The 8,980-nt window shown below is 34.6% G+C and overlaps 1 long non-coding RNA gene across 1 annotated transcript; it reads right to left on the bottom strand.

Annotated features, from left to right (window-relative positions):
• Positions 1–1,257: 1,257 nt before the first annotated feature.
• LOC118165274 lies at positions 1,258–7,727 on the bottom strand. Its single transcript, XR_004749958.1, has 3 exons — positions 7,617–7,727; positions 5,147–5,199; positions 1,258–4,540 (listed from the first exon to the last, which is right to left on the bottom strand). It is a non-coding gene; the product is annotated as an uncharacterized LOC118165274 (long non-coding RNA).
• Positions 7,728–8,980: the final 1,253 nt, after the last annotated feature.

Below are 8,980 nucleotides of genomic sequence, written 5' to 3'. Positions count from 1 at the left end.
AAATCACTAAGGTGAATATGGAGGCTATATTTTCTCACACTGTAGATTTAGAATCTATAATTTCAGAATATTCATCAAGATGCATTTCAGCTTGGCCCCGTCAGTCTCTTTCTGTCTCTGTTTGCTATTTATGATACAGATTCTGACCTTTTAAGCCTTGGTTTGTACATAATTTTACAAATTCCTCAACGATCTCCGTTAAGGACATTCTAGACTAAGGTAGCATTAAAAAGCAATAAGGACAACAAAATGTGACCCAATGTTTAGAGTCTGTAAAACTATTCTGTCATGGAAACAACTTTTTCTCTAAAATTATATGTATATATATATATATATATATATATATATATATATTAAAGAGGGTGTAAAAGCAATTGCTACAATTTTTTTTTTCCTTCATATTTTCTGACATCAAGTGAATTAATTATTTTACTAAGGAAAACTAAAACTCTAAACACAAAATATAAATTAAAAGCTATTGACTACACCCTGCTGAATTCAGACAATTTAGTGTATGAGAATAATATTTCTATTATATTTGACTATTTCTGTTAAGAAAAAAAAAAAAAAAGCTGAAACATTGCAAGGCAATCTTTATTTGGAACCAAAATGGGTTACATAGTAGAGAAAAAATGTGTACAGACACCAGAGGTCAGTGAAACCTATCTTGTCAGCAGGGATTGGGTCGAAGAGTAGGACAAAGGTGCAACTCTAACAAGCATCTGAAATTCATTATATTTCCAAATGTAAATTCCAACACATGAGGGGAATTCAAACTCTGAGTCCGTACTATATTCTGTACTTACACATAACCCCTACCCCCAAGTCATCTATTATTTTTGTGTTTTCTTTGCTTATTTTTGACCTTTCCATCAGAATCACGTTCATTTAAATTATATATTTATTGCATAGGAATTAACAACATGCTCTAATAAAAAATGCTAAGAAACACAGAGTTAATTCTTAGCCTGAACCTGCAAATGCTATTAAAAGAGAGTGGAACACAGGGTGTGTGTATATATATATATATTAATTATCATTTATTTTTTGCTATAGGAGATTTACAAATTTTGTAGTGTTCTTTTCCACAGTTACATTTCATGAAGGATTATGCCCCATACAGTTAGAGATGACCACAAAGCCAACCAAAGTCACAGATAGATCAGGACTGGAACATCACTCTGACTCAAAAGAGTGAAGAATCGGTTTACTAAGCTATTATGCTAAGTTCCTAATGCACTTTTTTTTTTTTTTTTTTTTTCCAGCTGTCATTCTGTTTTTATTTTTTCCTCCATTTTTTCCCACTCCTCCTTTTACAAGGTTTCTTATGAGAAAAAAACAAATCAAAGTGCTTTTAAGTGGAATCTAGCCTTAAGTGCTCCAAAGCCTAAGTGAATCTGAGATCAGATAAAATTAATAAAACCCAGCCCCAAAAGGAATCAACTATGATAGTGTCATTTAAGTTCCTCTATGATTTCCTGCTTAGGAATACAGCTGTCATCTTTCATCTTCTCTTTCTATCTAGACTGTTTTTTCATTTATCTTTAGATGATTCAAATCATTGTAGCTCCAGTGAAAGCAAGTGAACTGTAATAACTTTGAGCAGCTGAGAAATTTTATGTCCTCTGTTCTGTACTTATTTGGCAATAAAAAGTCTTTATGTTACCATTTTATATTTTTGGTGCTTAGACATTTGCTCCACACTAATTTTGCCAAATTGATTTTGTTTTTCATTCAAGATTTCTTTTAACTTTCCTACAGTACAAAGATATACTCCCTTTCCACTTCTGTTTTTCTATGCTGAACATTTTCTTTTGGAACATCCTGTAACTCTCTTACCCAGCCTCTTCCTTTGGGATAAACCAGGACTCTGTAATAGTTATTATGTCCTAACTTTCATTTGTCATATTTGTGTCCACCATTGACCTTCTTTCACTGTTTGCATTTAGTCAGAAGCACTTAATTTATTTTCCAGTTTCTTCAAAAAACATCATGATAAAGGTTCTGTGTTTTTCCTTGTTTTAACTCTGAATTTCTTTATGTGTTTTCCATAATTGCAATAATATAATTATTCAAAATGGCTATATTTATGTTAAAATACATTTCTCTCTCTCTCTTCACCAGAGACAACTAGTTTTGGCTTAATTTATTTAATTTTCTTTAACATTCTTTTCTGTCATTCCCTTGTATGTAAACAGGCCTATTGCTTCATTATCTGCTGCTTTCTTCAACCAATGATAATACTCTCATAATGTCGCTATGGGTAAAATAGAACATATCACACATAAGAAGCTATTAATTTATTACCAGTCCAATCCATTTTTAACAGTCAAATAAACCAAATCACAAATTAATACAAAAAGCCTTGTAATAATGCAGTTAAAATTATTGTACAAAATCACATCTACCCCTTTTCTCTGACATTATACTCAATCTTCCAGTTCCCCTCTGGATCCTAAGGTTAACAGTTTCTGTTTTCCTAAAAAAAAAAAAAAAGTGTATGGGTGATTTCTTCAAAGTAAAGCCTCCACTCCAAAGTCTGTTAATGCCTTATCATTCCCTCTGAAGTCTGTTAACTGCTTATTTCCATTAAGACAGTGGTATATGTCCTCATTACAAACATTTACAGACTCATTCTGATATAAATGAATGCTTGAAAGAAGGAAATAGTTCGTCTCCAAGAAAGACTCATGGTCGGCTACAACATACAATCAACACACAAATTATATCATGATACAAGATAAAGATCTTATTTAAACAGTGTGACTATGATGTGTTCTCTTAACGTAGCCATTAAATTCACCCTTTTTTGCTTTCTGAGGTGCCCAATCTATTCTTCCTGCTGACCAAATATTCACATAAAAGAGGACAATTGGTTTTCAACCAGTCAGTGCCTGTTTCCTCAGATGATGTTACTGTGCTGCCCTTGGCAGAATCAGAGCTCCCTCAAGGGGCTGAGGATACATTCAAACTGTCTGCCACTGGCATCAGCTTCTTGTTCCAAACTCCTGAGATGCTGTAGGGAGGTGAGGTGCTCTCATCTCAGGACGCAGTTGTGAGGAAAAGACTTGGGATATCTGCAGCTGGGTAAGGAGTCTAGAAGCCAAAGCAGCATTGAAGGTAGTGAAGTATTAGAGCAGCCTGCCTTGGGAAGTAGTTGAGTTACCATCCCTGGAGGTCTTCAAAAAACATGTAGGTGTAGAGCTTAGTGACATAGTTTAATGGTGGACTTGGTAGTGCTAGATTAAAAGTTGGACTAGATGATCTTAGAGATCTTTTCCAATCTAAGTGATTCCATGATTTAGGACCTGGTGATAGTTCCTCTACAGGTAGACAAGCTAAGGTTTGCCAGAGCTAAGTGACAAGAGAAGAGATGGACAGTTGCATGCAGAGTCAAAAAGCAATAAAAGTTTAGATTTGTATTTATTCAAGTATAAAGCTGATGTCTATTTGTGATCAATTACCATCAGCGCCTGTCACATTTGATGAAGAGAAACAGCCACATTTAGGGAACAAGTTCTTCTTGGTTTAGACATCTACATTAGGGTGAAGTAAACCACATCTCACTCTAGTGCTGTTTTTCCTCTATTAACTTGTAAAGAGGGTGCAGACCACTATCTCAGTTGTTGATACTGGCAGGGTAACAATCTGTGTTTGGTCAGCTGAATTCCACATAGAGTGCCCAGAGAAAGGACACAGAATTTTGACTTTTATTTGGAACAATTCATTGTTTATAAATAACCTTTTTTGTTCAGCAATTACTTGAAATCGCTAGCCACATTTAATATTTAACAGCTGACAGCACACTTCGAAAGCCAGCCATATACAAAAAGGAAATAAATGCTTCTTCTTTGCATCATCATTGTATAGGAACATCTGCTTAGACTGTGTTCCCACTGTGTAACAAAACTAACATGCGTAAAAGCCCCTTTGAGATAGAGTGGATTTGAGGATGGAAAAAAATATATCCAGTACTTTCCCCTTATAAAACCAGAATTTAGCCATTCTGAGATGCCAGGAAAATGGCTCATGAAATCAGAAAATTTTAAAAAGTGTAGTAAGGACATGAATTATTCCAGCATGTTTGGTATACTGGCAGCAAAATGACTTTTCCACCAGAACTTCTGCCACAGATCACCATGCTTCTTAAGAAATGCAGAGTACTTGAAGCCACATGAAAGCAGGTTTGAATTCCAGTGTAGAACTTTAAGCAGCAGAGAACAAAAAGCAACAATATATTCTTGTTATCTTATGTCAAAGGGTAGGTAGTAGTAGGTCAAGAGCACCGTTCTTCTTTGCTGTAATAACCACACATCAATGTCCTGTCCCTACTCAATGAAGAATTTTAATTCCACTCTTCAAAAACACTTGTCCTGGTCAATAACAAATTACCTCACTCACCCCAAATGAGATTTATATTCTTTATCCGTAACTCTTTCCATATATCATAACATTCAAGCAAGAAGTCCTGAAAGTTCTACAATATTTCATATCCTCTCCTGCAACAGATCCATATTTTCCTTTGGTGACACAAAGTTACCTGGAAAATATGGATAGCCTTAAATTAAAACTGATGTATTAAAGTCAAGCGTCCTCACACCTTCAGAAATCTATTAAATAACTCAGTCTAAATTTCACTTGTGAAACAGTGAACGTCACCAAATCTTTCTCACTGTTTTTGTCTCGTTTCCACCACATCTATTAGTAGGGAAATGAAGGTTTCTTTTTAATGTCTTTTAAGCTACATTAGCATTCTTGATATGATATCTTTACAAAGTTAATACCAAAGCAATAGCTATTGGAACATTGGAGTTAGATCTTATGTTTATACAGCTCTACAAAAGAATATTTGGTTTCAACTTCAGAAAAATATCTGCCTAATTGAGGATGACATTTCCATACATCAGCTAAAATGGGTATTAATGGCTGTGATTAGCATTTTCCTAACAGATGTAGGCAGAGTGGACAAATGACTCCCATATAATATTTCTGTAGTATCGGTGCCATGGGAATAAAAAGGGGTACAGCAAAAGAGGACAAATAGCTTTAAGTTTTACCACCTGGTGCAGTCTAGGAAAAGAGGTAGTGACATCATGGTGGGGGAGAAAAGGAGGAAGAGGAGTGGATGAAAAGAGATTAATGTTACCTCCCCTTTTTTGGGTCAATTTGTCCAATCATCTTTAACTTGTTACAGAGACACTGCAAGAAATATATATGCAATCTGAAAATAAAAAGTGATTTTTAATCTATTATTGCACATAAAATATCTCTAGGATTAAAGGAGAAGTTAGATCAAGAATCCATGTGCTTAGCAGTCCAATACAGCACACCAAAATTCTTTGCTGGCCAGGCAGGAGGGGAAGGTTGGCCCTTGCAGTTTCTGGGGACAAGCCCTTAGACCTGTTGAGTTGTTGTTGATCCACAGCTGTTAATCCACAGTTGTTGATCCATTAACACTGGTGACTCTGATAACTCAATCCAAACCTTTCTAACCAACCTTAAGCAGACTCCTTCATTTTTTTTTCCATGAGTATTATATACATTGCCAAGTTGATGTTTCTCCTCTTGAAACCTTGAGCTAACAATCCCATTCCAACAATCACACCTCTACCTTTGTTATCTTTCAACAGACTCTCTCACAGTTCTTTCATGACTAAGCAGAAGTCTGAGCCCAGGTGGCCTTGCTGTGCCTGATGGGTGCCTGGGATCATGGGAACATGGACTGCTGGTGAAGGGGGAAAATTGTTGTAGGGGTTATGGAGAAAGACACACCAAGAAGAGGTAAAGATACAAGAGCAGAGGGTATATTGAGCCTCTAATATTATTGTGCCAAGCTTGCATACTGATCTCAGAACTTAGAAGCATTATGCTCAAAAGTAAATCCACTAAGGGGTGCACATTAAGTGCGTCATCATACACTGAAACAGATTAAGTAGATTGCAACCAAGCTGTACACATAGGATTGAAGTGAAATAATTAGAGATCTACACTGAATACTTGTTTATATTTAAATTTTTTATTATTTTATCTTCATCATGACTAAAGAAATAAATGAAAAGGTTTGCTACAGTGATGTCAAGACATACACTGTAAAAAGTTTTGAGTTCCCAAATGTGATGTTGCTTAAAAAAAAAAAAAAAAAAAAAAAAAAAAAAAAAGTACATCTGGCAAATGGCTTGATTATTGTGTCTCTTCCTTTTAAGTTCAAATAAATGCATTTTTCTTTGGAAAGTGTCGTGTTTTCTCTATTTTTTTTTTCCTTTTCAAAAGTATTTGAGAAAAAAAATCTTGACCATATTTCAACTCATCTATTATATTCAGGAATATATATATATATTATTTGCCCTTTGCAGAACCATACATATTTTTTTTCAGCACCTTAGTTATGCAGTACATTAAATACCTTTGAATTAAATTACTTTCATTTTGGTATACTGATATGGTCACTAGCTTCTATCTTTCTCTACCATCTCATTCACCAAAGTAAAGATAGTATCAATTTCCACCCATTCCCTCCTTGATAACATTTTGAAAAAAGAAAAGTGTAAGAACCTCATAAGCAAATTGTTTTAATTTCTGTAGAAGTGTATTTATGCTGTCTGAAAATGTTGTGGTCATTGCAATCACTTTAATTAAAGAAAGATGCTCTTTGGAAATATATTTGAACACTACTTCATTCTTTATTTGCTAAACAAAACAAAATTGTTTCTGAGTTCCAGACCAAAAGAATTAAGCTAATATTATTTCTGTTTATAAATCATTAGTCAGAATGATACTCAGCCAGTAAACCTTCTGATGTTAAGAGGCAGAAACATGCACACATTAGCCTCTTTTAACTACTGCTGCTGTCAATTGGCTTAACACCTGCTGACAACTGAATAGTCAACTTTAATGCAAATTTTAAAGTGCTTTATACTGAAAAACTTGCAAAAGGTCACATTTCTGTAATTTTTCTATGTTGAAATTCATTGTCAGAATTAGCATCACTTTTTCTCCTTGTGGCCTTTCTAACCTATCTTTTTTCCCACTTTCCCATACATTCCACAATAAAATATTATTTCTTAATATTCTTTGGTTATTATTGATTTCTGCAATCACAGTTATAAAAATTTAAATTTATCTTATTCTACAGCCAAATCCAAGGTTTTTTGATCAGTGGTAATTTAGTTGGAACAGTAAATTCTAATTGCATTGGGAACATTTCCAGAGAGTATTTAATCTCATTTTAATTTCTAGACAGTTAGCTGAATGCCACGTGATAGATTGTTTTACTTCTTATGGTCCTTGCATTCAAAGTTGCTTGTTCTGAATTTTATTACTCTCTTCAGGGTAGTACTAAGAAAGGTTTGGTCCTGGTCAGTTAAATTAGCTGTTAAAATCACAGCCAATTCCCAAATCACCTGTTAAAATTTCACTTTCAATCTGCTTTGCTTCCTGCTACTGCTGTTTCCTCTAGGCCATGCCAGGCATTCTCAGCATAGAAGGCAATGCTGCCTTCCCTGGCTTACTCAGGTTGAGAAGTTCACAGCTTTGATGCACAGGAAGAGGAGATCCATCTCTGCCAGCTGCTTACCACAGCTCCTACTTCCCTTTTTCATCCCATGATCACTGCTCACCTTCAGAAATAGTTGTTGCCCAGATGGTGTGGTGTTTCTGACATTCTTCACAGGGCAACAAATATGTTTTGAGAGGTGTTATTCCACCCTAAAGAAGAAAACAATGTCTTTTTAAAAGCTTACATGCAACACTTTCTATTCCTAATTTGCACAGTAAATATAAGCACACATATGACTTCTGGGTAACTTTTCTGACTGTGAGCTATTGGCATTTCTGTGATCATTCCATATGGTACGACACAAACAGTCCTGATATTTTTTCATTCTAGAAATCTGGAAAACCCTACTGAATCTCAGTTAAGAGTACTGGAAGCAGACATGTTTTTACATTCATAAAGCTAGATAACACATGGTTCCTACTGATATGTTGTGTCTAACACAGGGAAGAGTCTGGGAGTTAGAATACTTACATTCAAATTCCTGTAGTCAAGACACTCCCAGGTGTTAATTTTTAATGTAAGTGTAACATTACTAATCTTTCTTACCTCCAGAAATTGCAGTCATTACATAATCAATATTTGTGAAGGTGCTTTAAATTGTTCAAATAAAAATCACTGTGTTCTTTTACATTTGGTTAGTACTTGAGTCAGATTTTATTGCTACAATCGTTTTTTTATCTCTTATTCCAAGTATGGTAACTGAAAATGGCATATTTCTCCTCTAAGTCACTGCTGTCACTCATGAGTTCTCTTGGATCTGTATATCTAAATAGTTCAAATAGGGAAAAGCAGTAATGTTTTGACATTTTTTTTTATTATTATTTTTTTTTTTTTGAATATGCTTTGGTATTAACTAGTAGCAGAAAGCTTCCTGTGTTAGGCAATAAAGCAAAGCATTTTTTTCCATAAGTGGAATGTCATGTATTATCAAACTGAGTTCTCCCTGTTTCTAATAGTTTTCCCATGTGTTTATTTAAAGGGTCTTACTGAATCACAGCTTGAATATTTTGATCCTAATTTATTTTGAGTCTTTTATTAGATTTGGGTAAGCTGTAAACTTGAATTATTGTTATTATTTATTAGTACGCTGCTCCAATACCATGTATGGGGAACAGAATATTAAACATTTACATTGTTTAGATGACAGTTACCAGAATAAACACCACAATTTAGTTACAAGAGAAGCTATCTTTTGATATTTTGCTTATTAAAACACCATATAAATACCTCAGGAGAAAAAGGCTGACATTCATTATCTTTCTTTGTTTTATTGTCATTTAACATTTGCATATTTTCTCCATAGATGTATGGAATATCATGTTAAAATCACAGAATACAAGAATGCTAGGGATTGGAAGGGACCTTGAAAGATCATCTGGTTCAGTCCCCCTGCTGGGGCAGGAACACCTAGATCAGGACAGCATC

This window comes from Oxyura jamaicensis, chromosome 3 (genome assembly GCF_011077185.1).
Source record: "Oxyura jamaicensis isolate SHBP4307 breed ruddy duck chromosome 3, BPBGC_Ojam_1.0, whole genome shotgun sequence".
NCBI lineage: Eukaryota > Metazoa > Chordata > Aves > Anseriformes > Anatidae > Oxyura > Oxyura jamaicensis.
Note: the sequence above shows the minus strand (reverse complement) of the source record. Positions and strands in the feature narration are given on the sequence as shown.